The sequence below is a fragment of the Thalassophryne amazonica genome, chromosome 17 (assembly GCF_902500255.1).
Source record: "Thalassophryne amazonica chromosome 17, fThaAma1.1, whole genome shotgun sequence".
NCBI classification, from domain to species: Eukaryota; Metazoa; Chordata; class Actinopteri; order Batrachoidiformes; family Batrachoididae; genus Thalassophryne; species Thalassophryne amazonica.
The window spans coordinates 16,476,735-16,501,810 of record NC_047119.1 but is presented as its reverse complement, the minus strand read 5'-3'; the positions used below and the strand labels follow the sequence as shown (position 1 = coordinate 16,501,810).

Sequence of the window (25,076 nt, the reverse complement as noted above, 5' to 3'; positions counted from 1 at the left end):
AGATGACTGCCTGAAGACAAGATGTAAATTTCCACAGTCATTGATGATATGGGGCTGCATGTCATGTAAAGGCACTGGGGAGATGGCTGTCATTACATCATCAATAAATGCACAAGTTTACGTTGACACTTTTCTGATGTTTAAGGATGATGAAATCATTTTTCAAGAAGATAATACATCTTATCATAGAGCAAAAACTGTGAAAACATTCCTTGCAAAAAGACACATAGGGTCAATTTCATGACATAGGGTTAATGTCAACGAGCAGATGTGATTTGATGCAGGTGTTAGTTTTGGGGATGGAAATTTACAGGGTGATTCCATAATTTATTCCTCAGAATTGAGTGAGTCCATATTTTTTTCCTCTGCTTGGTCTAAAAAAGTAACCGTTACTGACTGCCACAATCTTTTTTTCTTGATTTCTTATAGTGTTTCTTAAAGCCAGAAAGTTGCCATTTGAAATTACTTTAGTTTTGTGTCATGTCTGTGATCTGCTTTTTTTCTACAAAATTAAACAACAGAATGAACATCCTCCGAGGCCGGTGATTCCATAATTTTTTGCCAGGGGTTGTATCAGATCACCTGCTCTTAACAAGGAGCCACAATTTCAGCACCGGAGCTGTCCACTTCTATTCCTTTTCTCTCTCTCTCAGTCAGTGCACTACATCACCACTCCAAGATAATGAATCTACATTTTCACACAGTGAACTTTACTTGGAGCTGAAGTAGGTCTGTGCATGTGTGACTGTGTCTGTGACCGTGTTCTGAATAAGTGTAAAGCTGAACAGGGTGGGTGATTTATATGTCGTGGGTTCGGGTGACGTCGGCGCTGATCCGCACATCGCTCATAATTGTGTGGTTTGCGATGGGGTGCAGTTTGACCTGAACTGATTCCAAAGTGTGAGCAATGTGTCCACCTGAACTGATTCCAAAGTGTGAGCAATGTGTCCACATTATTAAATGAGATGCCAATTATTTGGAGCCACAGTGAGCTCACTCAGCACCTTCCGCCGGGCGACCTGTGCAATTGTTTTGTGATCGAACGTGGTTGCACAGAGGTTGAAGGCACTGCTGTTTGCCGCAAATGATTCACCAAAATCACCAGGCGACCACCATTTTTCCCTCATCACAAGGAGGCTGCTGTCCTATTTTTGCTCTCGTGGGACTTAGGCATTAGGCACACAGACCCCAAGAGCCCTGTTGGTTTTGAGGACAGCAGGTCAAAGGTCAAGCTCACTGAAAGTGCTTCTTTAATCACAAATCGTGTGTGGGTGCAGTAATGTCTGCTGTACATATTAGAATGTTGTTGCCATACTTAATTTTCACAGAGAGTGACAGGAAAAAGTTTGGGCACTTTTGGGCTTGTATACTTTGTATTTGTCATTAAATATGGTGTCAGACTTAAAAAAGGGAATTCAGGCTTCTCTATTTTTAAATTATGCTCTTTAAATTCACTATGAAAACAAATCAGTACAACATGATATGAATTAAACAAAATACCAAAGCCAAAAATAATGGAATGCTTAAGAATAGGCACTGTTAGTATCACACAACTTTCATCATTTTTACATCCAGTTTTCTTTGAACAAGTCAAGGGATGGAAACATGAGCATTTCCAATTCACTGAATATGTCTTGGACTTCATTTTCATCATTCATTAAGAAATACAAACAGTATAATACTGTATAGTGCATCTGTCTGGACTTGGCAGTTCTCGAAAACTAAGTCAAAATCCAAGGAGACGAGTGAGGGAAGCCAGTTTTTGAGAACTGCCTACTGCAAAGATTTAATATTTTAATTTCTTAATTAAATAATCTGACATATTTAATAACATGGAAATGTGCATATGTACATCTCCTGAGGTGTCTAAATAAAACTGGTTGTAAAAATGATGATTTTATTATATTAAAGGATGTCTCTAAAAATCTATGGCTCATCCAAACCTTTAATCACAGTTTTGATAGACTAAATTGTTTCCATATATGTATTTTATTAAACTACTCAAGTAACTTAAATTTATTACTTCTGATTATATACATTTTTTTAATTATAAGTATATTTTGGGTAATATTAAAATTTATTTAAAAATTAAGAATCAAATAATTTCTATTTATTTTTAATAACTTCTAACAGTCCACCTGCTGTACCTTCATGATTTTAGAAATGTTATAATAGAAAAGCCTGAATTCTTTTCTAAGATTTAGATGTCTTAAAAATAAATAAATGTGTAAAAGCTCAAAGGTGCCAAACCCTTTTCATGTGACTGCATGTCATGTAACTCTAAGATCTTTACAGATTTTGAGCTCTTAAGATAAAGGTAACTAAAAGCATTTTTACTTTTTCTTTTTTAAACCTACAGAGTGTTTTGTAAATGACCATTATTTATGTTGGACTGAGGTGTAAGGTGCGCGCTCTGTGATGCCTATTTTATTTTTTAAAGGTTTTTGATGAGCTTTGTGGTGCTGTGAAGGGGAAGAAGTGGGAAACCCGTACTAGTATTTATTCCAGAATAGCCCTTTCGTGGCTCAGTGCATTATATGACACTGTATTAACATGAATATTCTGCTCTCAGAGGAGCCATCTGACGCCCTCTACAGGCTCATATTGCTGAACCAAACTGAACTATGCCAACGAGCTGTTTGCTGCTCCTTAACTGCTCCTCTGGATTCTGGTGACAGATGAAATTTTCCTGAAGCTTCTGGCACTCAGCTGTCTGGTTGTATTAGCAATTTTCCTGCAGTGATTGACAGCCAGTAGCCGGTTTAATGTGGGGGAGGACTGCACAATACTTGATATTTGTTTGCTGCATTTTGTACATTTTCTTTGCAAACGTGTAATTTGTATTTATCAAAAAAAGCTGTCACTATTTTGAAGTTCTGTTACAGGCGTTCAAAGATCTTACAAGTCTTATTTCAGTGTGAATGTATGTTTATTTTGAATAAAATGTGCTCTTTTGGATGAAATGTTTGTTTGCGGATGTTTCACGTGCCGTACCTCTGTCAATTGTTTCATTTTATCCTCCTCTTCACACCTGTTTCGATCATCCGTCACATAAACCACTGCAAATTATTACAGTCACAACTAGAATGGCACTCCTTTCTTATCACTTTAATTAACAAAGTCCAACAAAATGAAGTTTAAGTACAAATGTTTTTGAACATTTAAGGATGGCACAATATTAATGCCATGGCCTGTAAAGGGTTGAACCCTAAGCTAGACATTACCATTAACACCACTTAATTACTACTTCTGTGATTAAGTTACAAAAACATGTTTTTAAAACATAATGTACATATTAAAGCAATAGTGAATAAGATTTAGTGCATTATGCTGTTGCTAGTCACATTTCCCTTCAAGAATTTGCTTTTTTTGGTGATTGAGATTCATGCTCCTTTGCCTTCTCTTGTGATAAGCATTCTAAATATTAAAAGGGAAGTGGCCTCTGTGTGCGTGTGTGTAATTCGATCATGGAGAAACTGGGGAAAGCTGACGTTTGCCGTTTGGTATGCTTATGTATTTGGGGTCAAGGATGAACAATGGGAAAATGGAAGGTTGACTCATAGTTTTGGAGAAATTAGGGATATCAGGTAAGAATTGTGAACAATGGATGTTAATATCATCACTGATCAGTCCCTGATAACCAGACAAGCTCTGAACAAAGGAAACATCTCAACCTTGCCCGTTGTAAAACATGACATCAATCAAATGTCCTAAATAAATACAATTATTCCCATTTTAATTTCCTGCACTTTCTTGTTAAAATCATTATAGAAACGTTTATTATTTAATTATTACCACCACTGAAAAAATGTCAGCTACCTATTTTCTAAACACTACCCAATCTAGAACCCATGGATCCCCACGGGTAACATGCTAGTATTTATCCTTTCACAAAATGAGGGTTCTCAATGTTGTTAGCCTACACTAGCAACCTAGAGATGATGTATAGGGGAGCAACCACTAATTCATCTTTTTGCTTCAGTCTTCCAAAAATATGTCCCTTTTGGGCTACTGTATCAACATGACAGTGTAACACAGCGACCTCCATCGGGGGGCTCCATGTACAGTAGATATGAAGGAATCATTCTAGGCTTATGAAAATACATCAGTTTGTTCTTGCAGGAACTTTTACACGAATGAAGAGATGGTTATGAATACTATATTCCATTTATGCTAATGCAAGTCCCTAAATTTGACACACTGTAGCTTTAAGACATTTCCACACAATGGCATTCTGACACTTAGTGGCTACGGCAGAACCCAGTAGTATTAAGACTATGAACAATACATGGTGGTACTACTACTACTACTATTTACCCTGTAGTGCCATGTACACTACTAACAATGTATGAACAATACATTGCGGTACTACTACTACTACGACGACGACTACTACTACTACTACTTACCCTGTATTGCCATGCCTGCAGTATGTGTGTGTTTTTACTCTTTATGACTCACTGACACGGTTTCTGCCAAAAATTGAAAATGGCGACAGGTTCTACAAAACGATAAAGAATTCTATATTGTTTGAGCTTTTTAATTTTATTTTTTTACAAAGTAGTAGTACTGAAATACATTGTTAGTCACTACACGGTGCTGCTGCGCATTGCGTTGCAGCTGCTCAGATTTTCAGAACACCACTGTGCAGAATTGTATTTTTTTTTTTTTTTAAACGTGGCCAATATCACTACGACTTTTGTCGCGACGTCCCTTATAAAGTGTGCGTGTCTGCTTTCTAATGGCATCTTCACATAGGTCAGTTTATCTGATACGAGCTCATATGTGATGGATGGAGCTCCACCTTGACATACAGAGAGCTGAGTAACCCCCTTTGAGCTTTCTGTTCAACTTTCACTTTCTCAGAAGACAGTTCAACCGAAAAAGGAATGAGGTGAAAAGAAGATAATTCAGAACAAAATTTAGAAGCTCACAATAATGCGCCAAAGAGCAGCTCTGACTGAACTCTCGCGTTACCTGTATTTATTTATTAACAAGCGTGTCCCTGACTGCTCATTCAAAAAGAGCTTTCACAGAAGAGAATGTGCTTTTTGTGTGTGTTAAGAGGATGAAAATGTCACAGGTGACGTCAGATGTCCTCTGCTGCCAGCTATGAGGCACTCGTACAATACAATGAGGGGCTGCAGTGCCTGAGCGCAGTCACATGCCACCGGGCATAATATCCAGGGCCAGAAAAAGAGTCGGTGAGAGTGACCAAGACCGAGATCACCAGCATCAGTCCATGTGGTATCAGAGCTGCGTGTCCTGTCTGGCGTCTGTGCAGGACTCGTGTCTTCCTCTCAGACTGCTGGTGTGGACGGGAGGCTCCTCAGGGACGTGAGCCAGAGGGTCCGAACGGATCAAGTACCTGTGTAAGAGACAGCAGGAAAATGATGGCATGCTTCTCTCTTATTTAGCTTGTTAACAATTACAGCAAAATGATGGAAGCACAAACATTTTCTCATTATTATCTCCACCAACGAAGTAGGAGGTTATGTTTTTGCCCCTGTTTGTGAACAGCCTGGAGCCCACAATTTTTCAGTTCAGCTACAACCCCTGGCAATAATTATGGAATCACTGGCCTCGGAGGATGTTCATTCAGTTGTTCAATTTTGTAGAAAAAAAGCAGATCACAGACATGACACAAAACTAAAGTAATTTCAAATGGCAACTTTCTGGCTTTAAGAAACACTATAAGAAATCAGGAAAAATAATTGTGGCAGTCAGTAACGGTTACTTTTTTTAGACCAAGCAGAGGGAAAAAAATATGGACTCACTCAATTCTGAGGAATAAATTATGGAATCACCCTGTAAATTTTCATCCCCAAAACTAACACCTGCATCAAATCAGATCTGCTCGTTAGTCTGCATCTAAAAAGGAGTGATCACACCTTGGAGAGCTGTTGCACCAAGTGGACTGACATGAATCATGGCTCCAACACGAGAGATGTCAATTGAAAGAAAGGAGAGGATTATCAAACTCTTAAAAGAAGGTAAATCATCACGCAATGTTGCAAAAGATGTTGGTTGTTCACAGTCAGCTGTGTCTAAACTCTGGACCAAATACAAACAACATTGGAAGGTTGTTAAAGGCTAACATACTGGTAGACCAAGGAAGATATCAAAGCGTCAAGACAGAAAACTTAAAGCAATATGTCTCAAAAATCGAAAATGCACAACAAAACAAATGAGGAACGAATGGGAGGAAACTGGAGTCAACGTCTGTGACTGAACTGTAAGAAACCGCCTAAAGGAAATGGGATTTACATACAGAAAAGCTAAACGGAAGCCATCATTAACACCTAAACAGAAAAAAACAAGGTTACAATGGGCTAAGGAAAAGCAATCGTGGACTGTGGATGACTGGATGAAAGTCATATTCAGTGATGAATCTCAAATCTGCATTGGGCAAGGTGATGATGCTGGAACTTTTGTTTGGTGCCATTCCAATGAGATTTATAAAGATGACTGCCTGAAGAGAACATGTAAATTTCCACAGTCATTGATGATATGGGGCTGCATGTCAGGTAAAGGCACTGGGGAGATGGCTGTCATTACATCATCAATAAATGCACAAGTCTACGTTGACATTTTGGACACTTTTCTTATCCCATCAATTGAAAGGATGTTTGGGGATGATGATCAGAGAAAGTTGGAGCCAGATTGATGAAGAGTACTGTTTGTCACTCATTAAGTCCATGCCTCAGAGACTGCAAGCTGTTATAAAAGCCAGAGGTGGTGCAACAAAATACTAGTGATGTGTTGGAGTGTTCTTTTGTTTTTCATGATTCCATAATTTTTTCCTCAGAACTGAGTGATTCCATATTTTTTTCCCCTCTGCTTGGTCTAAAAAAGTAACCGTTACTGACTGCCACAATTATTTTTCTTGATTTCTTATAGTGTTTCTTAAAGCCAGAAAGTTGCCATTTGAAATGACTTTAGTTTTGTGTCATGTCTGTGATCTGCTTTTTTTCTACAAAATTAAACAACTGAATGAACATCCTGCGAGGCCGGTGATTCCATAATTTTTGCCAGGGGTTGTACAATTTGCCAGAAAGTACATCTGAGATGAAAGCCTAGATTTGATGTTTTGGTGAAAGAAACGTTTGTATTTTGTCATAATTGATGTAACTAAAGTCCAAGACATATTCAGTGACTTGGAAGTGTTCATGTTTCCATCCCCCAACTTGTCTGAAGAAAACTGGCAATAAAGCTGATTATTATTTACAGGTATTATCAAGTTTTAGAGAGTTTGAGGAAGATCATTTTAGAAATTGTTATTCTTTATATATATATATATATATTTTTGTATTTTTGGTGTTTGAAATGGCATTATAAAATATAAATGTGTGAAATACCAAGTGTTCCAATACTTATGGAGGGCACAGTATCCTAACCTTATGATGAATGCCAAACGAGTGTGGTATTATTACTGTTTTGATCGTTTTGACCGTTGGGGTTTTACATAATTATTGTATGGCCTTGCCTTACAATATAAAGCGCCTTGGGGCAACTGTTTGTTGTGATTTGGCGCTATATAAAAAAATTGATTGATTGATTGATTGGTTTTTTCTGCACTTTGTGTGAAATCATAGTCATATCGTGTATCATATTGATATGACAAGATTGAGATATGATAATTTGGCCATATTGGTGCAGCCCTACTGTCAACTAGCTGAAAACTTTGAATATTAATTTACATCTACATTTTAAAAAATGCTTAAAATGGCAGGGGCTTAAGAGGGCTGTAACTGGGGGGGGGGTCGAAGCTCCCCAGAAGCTGAACATTTTTAGTCATGCTAATACTCCCCAGAAGCATTTACTGAAAATAACGTCTGAAGGACCTAAAGGAGATGATGAGGAATTTGCAGGCACGTAAAACACAAATAAATAAAAAAGCTTAAAATGGGGGGGGTTTAAGAGGGTCATAGTTGGGGGGTCTTTAGCCATGATAATGCTCCCCAGGAGCATTTACTGAAAACAAAGTCTGAAGGACCTAAATGACATGGTGAGATGCTGAAGAGCTTCACGCTTTCATGTATGTGACATATACATATTAGAAACTTGTACATAGTCTGCTCTCAGATATTGAGTTCTGATGGTGAAGACCAAACAGCCTCCTATTTTCTCCCACCTTGACAACTTTTAACATAAGATAAACTCATACAAAATGATCTGGTTACTTCTGAAGCCTTGTTGTGTGTCAGTGTCCTGGTGGCCGCCACTGTTGCTGCTGCTTCAATTATTTAACCAAAATTATGAGAAAAAGAAAATAAATAAATTACACCTGTTCTGTTTTTCCGTTTTCTTTCGATTTAATTTGAATTCCCTTTTTTCTGTACTGTATTTTTTTCTTTTTTGGTCTAAATTACAGAGAAATTATCTGTATTGCTTTGATTTTTCTTCTATTTTGAATCTGAAAAATTCTAGACTGGCACACACCTTATTTTACGAGGACAGACAAAGATCTGAGTCAGTATGTGCAACACGAGAGTATTTAGCAAATATACTAAATAACTGTTTCACCGTCACAGTGCTGCTGTGCTTTGAATGGCAATTTCAATTTCAATTTATTTTCATTTATATAGTGCCAAATCACAACAGAGTTGCCTCAAGGCGCTTCACACAGGTAAGGTCTAACCTTACCAACCCCCAGAGCAACAGTGGTAAGGAAAAACTCCCTCTGAGGAAGAAACCTCAAGCAGACCAGACTCAAAGGGGTGACCCTCTGCTTGGGCCATGCTACAAACATAAATTACACAACAGTTCACAGAACAATTCACGGACGAATATACAAGAAATGCTATTGGCGCACAGGACAGGAGGGTTGCCAACACAAATACAACTCCCATCTCTGGATGGAGCTGCACCTTAAACAGAGAGAAAAAACAGAATCAGGCATCAGAAAGACAAAAAATACCGTAAATTTGCCAGCATTAAACAGCAAGAAAACAGAAGGAATACTAAGGTGATCGCCGGCCGCTAGCCCTAAACTTAACTAAAAGACCCAGAATTCAGGTAAAGTTGAGGCCGCGGCCCGCTCCAATTACTAATAAAATTAATTAAAAGAGTAAAAAGCGTAAAACAAAACTGTACCAGTATGCTAGCCATATGAAAGGGAAAATAAGTGCGTCTTAAGTCTGGACTTGAATAGCACTGTATCAATTTATGACAACCCTTTTGGTAAGAAAATCAGAAATCAGATAAAAGCTGAGAACAAGTGTGGACAGCCATTAGTCTTTTGTGCAGGCAAAAAGTGCCTGTTTACGCTGCCTGCTGCCATGTGACCAGGATATTCTAATTGCTTGTGTCTGTGTGTGATAGAGAGAGAGAGAGAGAGACTCAAGTTTTTGTCTCCCAGTGATTAACTTTCCGAACAGATTGGTCACAGGTCAAGGTCAAGCAAAACATAGCCCCAAAAGCCATGTTTACCATAATGTATCCACTACCAATGAGGTTAGAGATGTGAACAAACCTCATATTAATTAGTAAAATATTTCTGATCAATTAATATAAACTGCTTCATAATGAAGTCACAAATAAGTCATTATATTAAGATGTAATAGTAAAAGAAACAACAACACTTAGTCAACTACATGTAGTCTGTTAAAGTTCACTCTCTGTTGACAATAAGTATTCATAAGCTTTTATATGACACCTAAACAGATCCTTGTCATTTGATTGGTGGAGTCTATGTCGTGAGACATTACTAGTCTCATTGCATGGGCGACGTCACTAGCGTGCATTTTTGTCCCATTCATTTCATACTATTGCACAACTCCATTAGCTCCTCCTAAAAAAAAAAAAAAAAATGCTTCCATGATACAAGGAACGTAACTCCAGCAGCCGCAGTGTTTGCTGGGACATCTTCAGCAGCTGTCAGATGAAGAACCGGACAAGTTCTTGTCATAATTTTTCACTGGATTGAAGAAGCAGAGGTCTGCTCCACACTAGGGATGGGACGACTAGTCGTAATAGTCAACTGCGACTAGGTAACATCCGATTAGTCAAGTATTTTTTTATTAGTCGAATAGTCAAAAGCCATTTATTAAGTTCATTTAACCCTCAAAAGAACAGACCTACTGGAGCTGCCACAACCCCACTCAGTGAAGAAAGTGTATGAACTTTTGCCAGGGGTGCCGAAAAGGGGAGAATTCTAGGGGCCCATGATTGACAGGGGCTCAGAGAGGTCCCAATACAATTATAATACTGACAAAATAATATGGGGTGGGGGTGACCCAGTATTGTCTTAATGCTAATGCTGTTTTTTGTATTTGTGATTTTGTTCTTAGATTTATTAAAATAAATGTCACATTTGAGTTTCACCATGAACATTCAAAATTGCTTAATTCATTCAATGTCAAATTTAATCGCCGACTAGTCGATGACTGATGTACACGACTATTCAACTAATGTTTTTCATTGGTCGACTAGTCAAGAAACGCATGTCTAATCTTAAGTCGAATATCAAATGATGCAGATCTACTGAAGTGTCATATAAAACAAATAATGAACATTTCAATTCCTGGAATAGAAAGAATATTTTTGATGAAAAAGATGAAACATATTACTCCACACGGCTGACACTTCGCTGAAAGGTATGTTCCATCTTTCAACTCATACAAATAGTCTTACCACTGCACTCATAAACATTCCTTATGTGTATATCTCAGTGTGCAGAGCGCACAGGGTACACAGCAAATTTGTCAGTGTCACATTTCCAGCATTAAGGCGTAAAGTGTTAAGATTCTGGTGTTAATTTCAACCAAATTTACACTACATTCTTGCCACAGCAGAGTTATAAATCACATAGTATAAATTCATCTCTCTATAGGTGTTCAACTCCATCCACGAGTGAGCGGGAAATAAGAAAAACTGTCTCAATGTACAGAATCATAAAATAGTACCACTGGTTACATGATGCATTTACTTTATGCTCAGCACAGTTGCATTTGAAGCACCAGAGCAGTGTTTGAGAAAATCACTAAGGAGCTGTGCTTACACAACGTCATTGATCTCCAGCCGGGTGTCGGGCGAGGGGTTAATCAGGACATAGGACAGCGTGTTCTGGTGATCATTCTGCTCATCTGAAACACAAACATCACCTCATTCAGTAAACTGTCAGAGTGACGTCAGAGGATCATCGTGGAACACCGCTCACCTTGCAGGTAGCCCAGATTCACTCTGTTCATGACGTCACTGGCCGTCAGATTGGTTAGATCTTCTGCGGCAACACAAACAGTCAAACACAATCAGGAATTAGTGATTGACATATGACAGAAACCGTAATACAGTTCTTTAACTCGGCTGATTGAGCTCAAGACAAGTTAGTGATGCATGTCACCATATCCCGAAGTGGGCAGGCCCAGATGCTTCATGCGGTTGCGGACTAGTTCGGACAGCTCTTCCCTTTCGGAGCGTCGGTACAGGTTGATGCGCTGCTGAGCGATGCGCTGTCCGTGGTCCTTGCTCGACTCCCTGCTCATTCCTTGCCATCTTGTGCTCTTCTTACTGAGACGGCGCGCCCACTGCATGCTCTTCTTCCTCAGCAGAGGGTGGTCTGTTTGGTCGTTGCTGCGAGACTCCTCCCCCTTGTCCTTTGAGTCCTCGCAGTCGTCAACATTAACTGACACCTGAGACTGGAGATACAGCAGGTTACCTGAGAGGACACCGCCCTATGACATGCATATTACTGTATTCTTAATTTAATTTACCTCAGATGTGGAAAAAATGTGAGATTCCGTCCGGTAGATGCCAATAGGGATTTCGGCACTTGAGGAACAGAGCTTTTGGAACAGCCTGCCATAAGTACTAATCCACAGATCTTCCTCAGTTACTTTCATCTGGAACAAGAGATATAGTTTGGGGACGGATCCACAAACTGAAGTCACTGAATACATCATCAACAATTAACAGCATGGTACTGTGTGGGAAATCTGTCTGGAGTAAGCAGTTTTCAAAAATTGAATCGACGTGCAAGAAGAAGCTTTGTGAGGGAAGCCACCAAGACACCTGTGCCAACTCCATAGGAGTTTTTAGGTTTCTGTTTGATCGGAGAGGCTATGTATGGAGCAGCTTTTATCTGGTGCATCACCAGTTATGTGGTGTAGTGGAAGAAAATAGGATTTTCTTATAAGATATGAATTCTCACTTACAGCTTGGCAGTAGGCAAATGTACAGCTTGCCAGTAGGCAAATGTGAAATTCATGTCTAGACATGATCTGTTTCCTTGTAACAATGTCCTTCTCCCATTGCACTCTACCATGAACTGGCCAGTGGTGATGCAACAGCCAAAAAACAGCCTACTCCAGGCCAGTTTATTGTACAGTACCATACTGTTTTTACTTCTTAATGACCAATGTAAAAGAACCCCAAGACATATTCATTCATTCATTTTCTGAACCCAACATTCCTGTTAAGAGTCCCAAGGGTATTTTTCTTAAACTGTTGGACTATTGATCCTCGCCCCATCTTTGATTGTGAATGGCTGAGCCTTTTGAGGATGCTCCTATTATACCCAATCATGACATGCACCTGTTTCCAAACAAGTGTTCTTTGAACATTCATCAACTTTCCCAGTCTTTTGTTGCCCTGTCCCAGCTTTTTTGAAACGTGTTGCAGACATCCATTTCAAAATAAGCAAATATTTGCACAAAAACAATAAAGTTTATCAGTTTGAACATTAAATATCTTGTCTTTGTGGTGTATTCAATTGAATATAGGTTGAAGAGGATTTGCAAATCATTGCATTCTGTTTTATTTACATTTTACACAACGTCCCAACTTCATTGGAATTGGGGTTGTATTTACTAAAGGGTACCATTACTGACGCAAGCCATTATTTGGCTTTGATATTGATATTTAATTTACATCATGCTGTAGAGATTTGTTTTTCATGTTATACAGAAAAGCTTGAATTCTTTTTATTTTTTATTTATCAGGATAAAGAAATTAATGCATAAAAGCCACAGAGTATGCTGAGTTTTCTTTGCTGCATTCAAGACAGTAGAATTCTTGGAAAAACCACACAGGGAACTTCCAAGTTCCAAAAAGCGTGCATTCTGTTGTGTGGGCCGCTGAAGAGGAGGTACTGCTGGCCCACCACCACCAGAGGGCGCCCTGCTTGGAGTGCGGGCTCCAAGCACGAGAGGGCGCCAGACCCAGAAGAAGTGACAACTGTCACTCATCCTCTGCACCAGCTGTCACTCGTTCATCATCACCACCATAAAAGCCGGACTGCAACTGCAACTCCACCTCCCCGCCGAGAAATCGACTACCATTACCAAGGTAATTTCTCTGTGAACTTAAGACTGTGTATCTGTCTAAACTCTTCTTTGCAGCCGTTTTCCTGTCGGTGAGACTCGTCTGTGGAGGTGGCGTTTGAGGTGTTCAGCGACGGCTTCGCAACACCTCCCACCCAGATAAGTGCTCAAACAGGAGCTGCACGAGTGTGTGCTTGGAGGTGGAGGCGCTTCCTCCCTCGTTAACTGTGGATTTACTGAGTGTGCGGACTCACACTCACTCATCATATTTCTGCTTTCTGCCAGCAGTACCAGGGTCGACAGCCGAAGACAGAGGCCACCTGGGGACTCGGGACTTGGCGGCTCCGGTGTTCTTCAGACCGTTGGTGGTGGAAGCCGTGTGGGACGCAGCTTCTCTCTCGTCGGGGGTCTTCTATCTTCGAGCCTGCCCACACGTCACCTGGTGTTAAATTGACTGTGCAGATTACAGTACGTTTCGTTGTGTATTATCGCAACATTAAATTGTTACCTTTTTGGCTTATTCATTGTCCGTTCATTTGCGCCCCCTGTTGCGGGTCCGTGCTACGACACCTTCCCAACAGGATTTCTCGGCCATCGTCATGGATTCCGAGGGGCATCAACCCGAGCTTGAACGGCCAATGGAAGAGCCAGGAGCGCAGGCGTCAGCGGGAGGCGTGTTGAGTGAGCTGCAGCATATCTTAACCGCCTTCACGGCTCGGTTAGATTTAGTGACCGAGCAGAGTGTCCTCCTTAATCGGAGGGTGGAGGCTCTCACCGCCAGGGTGGAAGCGCGCGATCAGGGCGCTGCTGCAGCCACTCCTCTGGCTGGTCCTGGGCCTGTATCAGACGTTCCACTGGTCGTTCAACGAACCCCCCCACCGTCCCCTGAAGCATACATAAGCCCTCCGGAACCGTACGGGGGCTGTGTCGAGACGTGCGCGGACTTCCTCATGCAGTGTTCGCTCGTCTTTTCACAGCGCCCTGTCATGTACGCATCAGACGCTAGCCGGGTGGCTTATGTTATTAATCTGCTTCGAGGAGAGGCACGCGCATGGGCTACGGCGCTTTGGGAGCAGAATTCACGGTTCCTAACGTCTTATACTGGGTTTGTACGGGAGTTCAAACAAGTGTTTGATCATCCCAACAGAGGCGAGACCGCCGTAGCGCAGCCGAGTATGCAGTCGACTTCCGCATCGCGGCGGTGAGGTCCGGCTGGAATAACGTTGCGCTCCGCGCCGCCTTTGTAAATGGACTGTCCCCGGTCCTTAAGGAGCACCTACTGGCTAAGGAGGAACCGCGGGATTTTGACGGGCTTGTCGATTTAGTTATACGCTTAGACAACCGTTTAAACGAGCATCGTCGGGAGCAGGCCGGGGGGCGTGACCGGGCACGAGCCGTCCCTCCCCCTTCCGGTTCCGACAAGGTGACGTCGTCCCCACGCTTCACTGCCAGAGAGCTCCGTGTGGCTACAGCTCCCCCTGCTGAGGAGGCTAGGGACACGAGCAGGGCCAAATTAAGATCAAATATCAGACAAAGGAGGCTGGCCCGCGGGGAGTGTTTTGTCTGCGGCTCTTGCGAGCACATGCAGAGGGACTGCCCCCAAACGGTCAAACTACAACGCCCATCCTTAGAAACTGGGCTAAGGGTGGGCCATAACACGCACGCGGGAAAACCCCGCAAATCTGCACGAATCCCAGTAACAATCCTTTGTGGGGATTTAACCCTTCACGCCCCAGCACTGGTAGACGGGGTCTGAAGGGAATCTGCTGGACAGCAGATGGGTAAAGGAAGTAGGGCTCCCTCTGGTGGCTCTGCCAACACCATTGCGGGTGCGAGCACTAGATGGCACCCTGCTTCCATTAATCACACATCAGACACAACCAGTGACTTTGGTTGTGTCTGGGAATCACAGGGAGGAGATAGTGTTCCATGTAACACCTACCTCCCGAATGATTTTGGGCTTTCCATGGATGGTGAAGCACAATCCCCGGATAGATTGGCCGTCTGGGGTAGTCACGCAGTGGAGCGAAACCTGCCACCGGGAGTGTTTAGGATCCTCGGTCCCTCCCGGCACTACGGCTAATGAGGAGGTCAAAGTTCCCCCCAATCTATCGGCGGTGCCAAAGGAGTACCATGATCTTGCTGACGTTTTCAGCAAAGATCTGGCGCTCACTCTTCCCCCGCACCAACCGTATGATTGTGCCATCGATTTGGTCCCGGGCGCTGAGTACCCGTCCAGTAGGTTGTACAACCTCTCACGTCCGGAACGCGAATCAATGGAGACCTACATCCGGGACTCCTTAGCTGCCGGGCTGATCCGGAACTCCACCTCCCCGATGGGTGCTGGTTTCTTTTTTGTGGGTAAAAAAGACGGCGGACTCCGTCCATGCATTGATTACAGAGGGCTGAACGAGATCACGGTTCGCAACCGATACCCGTTACCTCTGTTGGATTCAGTGTTCACGCCCCTGCATGCAGCCCAAATTTTCACTAAATTGGATCTTAGAAACGCGTACCACTTGGTTCGGATCCGGAAGGGAGACGAATGGAAGACGGCATTCAACACCCCGTTAGGTCATTTTGAGTACCTGGTCATGCCGTTCGGCCTCACTAACGCCCCCGCGACGTTCCAAGCTTTGGTAAATGATGTCTTGCGGGACTTCCTGCATCGGTTCGTCTTCGTATATCTGGACGATATACTCATCTTTTCCCCGGACCCTGAGACCCATGTCCAGCATGTACGTCAGGTCCTACAGCGGTTGTTGGAGAACCGGCTGTTTGTGAAGGGCGAGAAGTGCGAGTTCCACCGTGCTTCTTTGTCCTTCCTGGGGTTCATCATCTCCTCCAACTCCGTCGCCCCTGATCCGGCTAAGGTTGCGGCGGTGAGAGATTGGCCCCAACCAACAAGCCGCAGGAAACTACAGCAGTTCCTAGGCTTTGCAAATTTCTACAGGAGGTTCATTAAAGGTTACAGTCAGGTAGTTAGCCCCCTGACTGCCCTGACCTCCACCAAGGTCCCCTTCGCCTGGTCGGATCAGTGCGAAGCCGCGTTCCAGGAGTTGAAACGCCGGTTCTCGACTGCACCAGTTCTGGTGCAGCCTGATCCTGATCGCCAGTACATAGTAGAAGTGGACGCCTCTGACTCAGGGATACGAGCCGTGCTGTCCCAGAGCGTGGAGGCTGATAAGGTTCTCCATCCTTGTGCCTTTTATTCCCGGAGGTTGACCCCCGCTGAACGGAACTATGCCGTTGGCAATCGGGAACTTCTTGCGGTGAAGGAGGCTCTTGAAGAGTGGAGACACCTGCTGGAGGGGGCATCGTTGCCCTTCACGGTTTTCATGGACCATCGGAACCTGGAGTACATCCGGACCGCCAAGCGGCTGAACCCCAGGCAAGCCCGCTGGCCTCTGTTCTTCGGGCGCTTTGACTTCCAGATCACGTATCGCCCCGGGACCAAGAACCAAAAACCAGATGCATTGTCCTGGGTGCACGAAGAAGAAGCCAAAGCGGGGCTGTCGAACCCCACCGAGACCATCATCCCCGAGTCCACTGTCGTGGCCACCCTCACCTGGGACGTGGAGAAGACCGTCCGGAAGGCCCTGACAAGGAGCCCGGACCCAGGGACTGGCCCCAAGAACCGACTGTACGTCCCACCAGAGGCAAGAGCTGCCGTATTGGACTTCTGTCACGGGTCCAAGCTATCCTGTCATCCCGGAGTGCGTAGGACCGTGGCAGTAGTCCAGCAGCGCTTCTGGTGGGCGTCCCTGGAAACCGACGTCCGGGACTACGTCCAGGCCTGTACCATCTGCGCCAGGGGCAAGGCAGACCATCGGAGGACGACGGGCCTCCTCCAACCCCTGCCAGTGCCTCATCGCCCCTGGATTTCATCACGGGCCTCCCGCCGTCCCAGGGCAACACTGTGATTCTCACGATAATGGACCGGTTCTCCAAGGCGGCCCACTTCGTGGCCCTCCCGAAGCTCCCGACGGCCCAGGAGACGGCAGACCTCCTGGTCCACCACGTCATGCGGCTGCATGGGATACCATCGGACGTTGTATCAGATCGTGGTCCCCAGTTCTCTTCACAGGTGTGGAAGAGTTTCTGCAAGGAGCTGGGGGCCACCGTGAGTCTCTCGTCCGGGTACCACCCCCAGACCAACGGCCAGGAGTTGGAGCAGGCCCTTCGGTGTGTCACCTCCGCGCATCCGGCGGCCTGGAGTCACCATCTGGCCTGGATCGAGTATGCCCACAACAGCCAAGTTTCATCTGCTACCGGCCTCTCCCCTTTTGAGGCATGTTTGGGGTACCAGCCCCCATTGTTCCCGCTGGTGGAGGGAGAGGTCGGTGTGCCCTCGGTCCAGGCCCACTTCAGGAGGTGCCGCCGGGTGTGGCGGGCCGCCCGCTCTGCCCTGTTAAAGGCCCGGACGAGGGCCAAGGCCCATGCGGACCGCCGGCGGTCCCCGGCCCCCACATACCAGCCCGGGCAGGAGGTGTGGCTCTCGACCAAGGACATCCCTTTGTGTGTCGACTCCCCAAAGTTGAAAGACAGATTCATTGGACCCTTTAAGATCCTCAAGATCATCAACCCGGCCGCAGTGAAGCTTCAACTCCCGGCTTCACTGCGGATTCACCCTGTCTTTCATGTTTCCCGTCTCAAACCACACCGCACCTCTGTACTCCGGGACCTACGCCGCCTCCTGCCCGGCTCATTGACAGGGAGCCTGCCTGGACAGTCCGCAGGCTCCTGGACGTCCGTCGTAAGGGCCGGGGTTTCCAATATCTGGTGGACTGGGAGGGGTATGGACCTGAAGAACGCTCCTGGGTGAAGAGGAGCTTCATCCTGGACCCGGCCCTCCTGGCCGAGTTCTACGCAAGACATCCGGACAAGCCTGGTCGGACGCCAGGAGGCGCCCGTTGAGGGGGGGGGTCCTGTTGTGTGGGCCGCTGAAGAGGAGGTACTGCTGGCCCACCACCACCAGAGGGCGCCCTACTTGGAGTGCGGGCTCCAAGCACGAGAGGGCGCCAGACCCAGAAGAAGTGACAGCTGTCACTCATCCTCTGCACCAGCTGTCACTCGTTCATCATCACCACCATAAAAGCCGGACTGCAACTCCACCTCCCCGCCGAGAAATCGACTACCATTACCAAGGTAATTTCTCTGTGAACTTAAGACTGTGTATCTGTCTAAACTCTTCTTTGCAGCCGTTTTCCTGTCGGTGAGACTCGTCTGTGGAGGTGGCATTTGAGGTGTTCAGCGACGGCTTCGCAACACCTCCCACCCAGATAAGTGCTCAAACAGGAGCTGCACGAGTGTGTGCTTGGAGGTGGAGGCGCTTCCTCCCTCGTTAACTGTGGATTTACTGAGTGTGCGGACTCACACTCACTCATCATATTTCTGCTTTCTGCCAGCAGTACCAGGGTCGACAGCCGAAGACAGAGGCCACCTGGGGACTCGGGACTTGGCGGCTCCGGTGTTCTTCAGACCGTTGGTGGTGGAAGCCGTGTGAGACGCAGCTTCTCTCTTGTCGGGGGTCTTCTATCTTCGAGCCTGCCCACACGTCACCTGGTGTTAAATTGACTGTGCAGATTACAGTACGTTTCGTTGTGTATTATCGCAACATTAAATTGTTACCTTTTTGGCTTATTCATTGTCCGTTCATTTGCGCCCCCTGTTGTGGGTCCGTGCTACGACACCTTCCCAACACATTCTCTTGATCAACTGGGAAAACAATATGGATGCCCGCAGTAACATATATTGCTTTATTACTGTCTTTAGAAGGAACATATACGTGTTATTTCCGCTGCTAGCTTTAGATGAGCAGTGTGGAAATGTCTCAGATGAGTGTATTCTAGTAACTGTAGCCTTGACTCATTGGTGCCACCAATTACTGCAGATAGCTTTGTACTGTCAACTTCTCTAATATGCAAAGAATGCAAACTTATCACATACAAAGTAAATATTAAAGTAATTACATAGCATTCATAATATTACAGTCATGTTTGACTACACCATGATTGTAGTTGTTATGATGTCAATTAATTTCTACCTGAGTTTGAGAGGAAAGAAATCCAACCCAACCACATTCAAATCATTTCTCCGAGTTGCAACTCATGGTTTCCGACTTAACAACATATCCTGAACGTAGCATATGGTGGAGTAAAAACGTATTTAGTCAGTCCCTGATTGTGCAAGCTCTCCGACTTAGAAAGATGAGAGAGGTCTGTAATTTTCAGCATAAGTACACTTCAACTATGAGAGACAACATGAGCAAAAAAAATTCCAGGAAATCACATTGCAGGATTTTTAAAGAATTTATTTGTAAATTATGGTGGAAAATAAGTATTTGGTCACCCATAAACAAGCAAGATTTCTGGCTCTCACAGACCTGTAACTTCTTCTTTAAGAAGCTCTTCTGTCCTCCACCTGTTACCTGTATTAATGGCACCTGTTGGAACTCGTTATCTGTATAAAAGACACCTGTCAACAGCCTCAAGCAGTCAGACTCCAAACTCAACCATGGCTAAGACCAATTAGCTGTCGAAGGACACCACAAGAAATTGTAGCTGTGCACCAGGCTGGGAAGAGTGAATCTACAATAGCCAAGCAGGTTGGTGTGATAAATCAACTGTGGGAGCAATTGTAAGAAAATGGAAGACATACAAGACCATTGATAATCTCCCTCGATCTGGGGCTCCACGCAAGATGTCATCCCGTGGGTCAAAATGATCATGAGAACGGTGAATAAAAATCCTAGAACTACACGGAGGGACCTGATGAATGACCTGCAGAGAGCTGTGACCAAAGTAACAAAGGCTACACTCTACGCAGAGAGGGACTCAAATCCTGCAGTGCCAGGCGTGTCCCCCCTGCTTAAGTCAGTCCAGGGCCAGTCTGAAGTTTGCCAGAGAGCATATGGATAATCCAGAAGAGGATTGGGAGAATATCATGTGGTCAGATGAAACCAAAATAGAACATTTTGGTAAAAACTCAACTCAAGAAGAATGCTGAGTTGTAATTCCAAGAACACCATATCTACTGTGAAGCATGGGGGTGGAAACATCATGCTTTGGGACTGTTTTTCTGCAAAGGGGGACAGGACGACTGATCCGTGTTAAGGAAGAATGAATGGGGCCATGTATCATGAGATTATAAGTCAAACCTCCTTCATCAGTGAGAGCATTGAAGATGCAACATGGCTGGGTCTTCCAGCATGTCAATGATCCCAAACACACCGCTCGGGCAACGGAGTGGCTCCATAAAAAGCATTTCAAGGCCCTGGAGTGGCCAGGCCAGTCTCCAGACCTCAACCCCATAGAAAATTTGTGGAGGGATTTGAAAGTCCGGTGTTGCCCAGCGGACAGCCCCAAAACATCACTGCTCTATAGGAGATCTGCATGAGGAATGGGCCAAAATACCAGCTACAGTGTGTGCAAACCTGACTTACAGGAAACATTTGACCTCTGTCATTGCCAACAAAGATTATGTTACAAAGTATTGAGCTGAACTTTTGTTATTGATCAAATACTTATTTTTCCACCATAATTTACAAAAAAAATTCTTTAAAAATCATACAATGTGATTTCCTGGAATTTTTTCTCATGTTGTCTCTCATAATTGAAGGTACCTATGATGAAAAGTACACACCTCTCTCATCTTTCTAAGTAGGAGAACTTGCACAATCAGGGACTGACTAAATACTTTTTTACTCCACTGTATATAGTATCCACTGCATATGAAGTAAAAAAAAAATTAATTTTGTCATCCACTCACCAGCACAGAGGTATCATGATCCTGGAGTAGTGTCCAATCCCAGCAGCAACCTTGCAATCAGGATCATGTAATCCTTCACAAAAGACTGTCAGAAAAAAAAAAAAAACACAGGTAGGCTTGTATCATGGATCAACACAAGGGGGCGCTGTTTGCTTAATAATGGCAGATGTCACAGAAGCTTTCATCAAGCAAACAAATCGGAAATTTGGGCCAAACCTGGTAGAGCAGAGTGTCCAACATGCTGATCCTAAACACTCGGCCTGCGGCGAACGGGAGGCGAAACATGAGGCCAAGTTTGAGCCCTTATCACGTTCTTTCTGCACAAAGAACACACACAAGCAAGGACTGATGGATAATATTTCTGAGTGCACAGCTCAGAATGGCATCGCCAAAAGTAGTCCTCACACACACACATGCACACACATACAAACAAACATCACCATCTCTCTTCATACGTATTCCTTTCTGTTTTTGGTGTTACCTTCTCCAGCTTGGACAGAGCCAGTGAATAGCAGTCCTTCGCTCTGAACTGCCATGAACCTCATGTTGGACGGGGTGAGTCAGCTCTGTGATGATACTGAGACTTGGAAATAATCTGGGGACAAAAGAGATTAAACCTCAACAGATTGGTTACCAACTCACATTATGATCTAAGACAGGTTTGTTTGTGTGTTTGTTTGTTCCACTACGCTTGCCCTTAAGAAGAAACTGCCTTAAGGCGTTTGCTTTGTTAAAGGCCCTTCTGATGAGTTCCACCAAACTCGGTACGTCAATGAATGTTGACCCCAAAATTCTCCGCTAATGAATTACTTTTGGCAAACTTGAAAGAATTTGCTTTTCAACCTGATTTGGCTCAAAGTGGCACACACTGTAGGCGAACTTACAGAAATGCAAAGGTTAGCAAAGGTCAATCTTTGGATAAATGTCAAGATCACCGGGGTCAAATGTCAGACTGCTGTAGCCCATTTCTGTCTCTGTGCCTATGGGTACTATTGCCTAGTTTAAAAAAATGTTTAGCATGATTATTAAAACAACCATGATGAAGTACCTGAACATTGTCTGTACATTGACAATCGTTTTTGGCATCAGCCATGTAGTTCCTCCTTAGCACTCATTGTACTCTCTTTATCCACCACAACCAAATTATCAGCGTAGATAATTCCACCACTGCAGCAGGCTGTCCAGACTGCATCACAATACAAAAACAACAGTGAGAAGAACAGGCAGCACGGTCCAACAGCTGGAGGTTCCCCTTACCCAGAACGTAATTGTACTCTTAATTAAATCTGAGAAACACAAAAGCTCTCCTAATTATTTGATTTTAGATGTTACGTATGATGAACTACGAAGAAAAACAAGCAGTTCTATCACAGACTTACTTGTCTATCGTCCCGGCCCTATAGTAGACCATCGGAAAGCAGCAGATGGCCTCCAAAAAGTGGTATCAGGCCTAAATTTATAAAATAAAATAAAAACATGTCAAAGTTACACATAATATATTTTACTTTGTAATGCAATCACTGAACTCTGCAAGATCTTATGAAAAGTAATCTTTTGCAGCTGCTTACATTTGTAATTTGAAGCACTGACTGGAATGTGCAATTCTTTTTACATATGACAATATTTAAAAATATAAACCAAAGATGTCGCAAAATCATAAATAAACCATCTAATAATAAAATGAATTGTGATAAAGATTGCCTAAACAATAAATCAAGATCCCCAACGCACACCTTATCTTTAAAACGGAATATTTACTACTAATACTACTACTAATAATGATAATAATAATGATAACAATAATAATTATAGCATTTTCAAGTAGGCAAAATTTACCAAAGATCTTTACATAATAAAAACACTCACCACAGAAAAATAAAACAAAATTGTTGCACTCATAAGAACAATTACAATTCAAAAAATAAAACAAAACTAACTGATTTATTAAATAAAGTAAAGCTTTAAAGCTAACTTCGGCCATGTGCCAAGGTCTAGTCTACAGTAGCAAGATCTGATCACAATCATGAGATCTTGCCAAGCTCTCACATACCCTAGGTTTCAGAGACTATGCCCCGTGGCCAAATTACAATTGAAACATGAATACCAATATTATACAGTCTTTATCAAGAATATAGCATAGAAATGTTTCTGAGACTTGGCCCACCCCGTTGACTACATTTAGAATAAAAAAAGCCCAAACACAGAGTTCTCAGCAAAGTAACCTTGTTTAGCAATTTGCCTCACAATCCACAAAGTTTTTGTGGCGTTATAGTGAATACTTTCAGACACTGGCCACCTGGTGGCCACCGTTACACAAGAAATGTGCCCAATTTCGTATAGTCTTAATGGGGTGACTGTGTGAATCAAGCTGCAACTTACACATGAACTCTTTGTCACTATAGGGTACACAAAATTTCAGAGTGCTGGCCCCTGGTGGCTACAGTTACAATGAACAATGTGCCAACGCTGAACTTCTCTGATGTCTTACTGAGGTCACCTGGTGTACCAAGTTTCACCTTGATAAACAAGTCTTTGTCAATATATCATGTATACATTGACCAGAAAGACCACACAGACACTTATGTAATTGTTTTAATGTTAAGTTACTGTCTTAATGATTTTAGAATTACTTTGGTTCTTGTTATACGTAATATACACACGATTATTATCATCATCATTATTATTATTAATTTATTTTTACTTCTATTTTGTCATTTGATTTTTAAATAGACACAATAAGTATTTTCACTTTCTTGTGTCATCCATGTATTTTTAATGTATTTACAATTATATAATGTACCTACATTGAACTTACTAAATAAAATCACGCACTCACGCGTTTAATATATAGATGATTGACCGGCCCCTGCTGGAGTGACGTGTGAGTCCAGAATGTAAATATCAATGTCCGTTTTTCAGTGGTTGTTAGCTAATATATGTAGTTTCTCTAAAATACTAATCGTATCACGTTTAGTTTGGGCACCGTTATCTTGACCCAAAATATAAACATACCAAACGGCAAATGTCAGGTCTCCACAGTTTGTACATGATTGTACACACACACACACACACACACCTTTTTGCCTTTTCTGCCTTCTGCTGTAAGCAGGTGTTTTTAAATTGACAAACAGGGACTGTGGCGGAAGACATTAAAAGCACGACAGTTTTCACTTATGGTAACGGGAGCATGACACTTAAGTCACTCATGGTAACAGCAACATAACACTTAACTGAACTGACTAAACCAATTGAACTACAAAAACATAATAAATCAATAACACTAACAACACTGTTAAACTAACATGAACCACAATAACAACATTTAAAAACCCCCAAACCGCGAACTCCCATGGTGCATTGCAGCACAATGTCCATTGTTGATGGTTAGCTAAAATCGCAAATTTCTCAAAGAACTATTTGTCCTATCAACTTTCCCGTTTTTGCAATGTTCATCCTTGACCCAAAATACATAAGCATACCAAACAGCAAATGTTAGCTCTCCCTGCTTTCGGCAGAATTGAGCCATGCATACAGAGGCCGCTTGGCTATTATATATAGATTACCTTCTCAGAAGCCCAGGTTTCCAATATCTGATGCCTCCTACCCGCATTACTCACTGATCTCTATACATTGAGGCGCTGCTACAGTAGGCTCACATTGCACATTTAATGATGCCATGTGACATATATCTCTCAAAAATGCAAACCCCTCTCTGTCAAAGTTTTAAAAAAAAATGTATCAAGGTATAACAAAATTATCTGCTTATTCAGCATAAACAAGGACAGAACTAATAGAGTCAGACAGTTGGAGTCAGTGACACTCAGTCACTAGTCCTCTAATTCAAAACCAAATGATTGTGGAGACTGATGTGGCACTACGATGTCATCCTCATTGTAATGTGGCAATGTGCAACAGATCCAGAAATCGGATGGTGCATGTGATAATGTGCACCACTGCTGCAGCAACAGGATTCTCTTTGCCAAAGTGCCTGTTTAGTTTGTCTGGAAGCTGAGACATGATTGCACTCAGACAGATTTAGCTGTT

The 25,076-nt window shown here is 43.2% G+C and overlaps 1 pseudogene; it reads right to left on the bottom strand.

The window, feature by feature from the left end:
- Positions 1-3,787: 3,787 nt before the first annotated feature.
- LOC117530052 lies at positions 3,788-24,642 on the bottom strand (annotated as a pseudogene).
- Between the last annotated feature and the right edge of the window lie 434 nt (positions 24,643-25,076).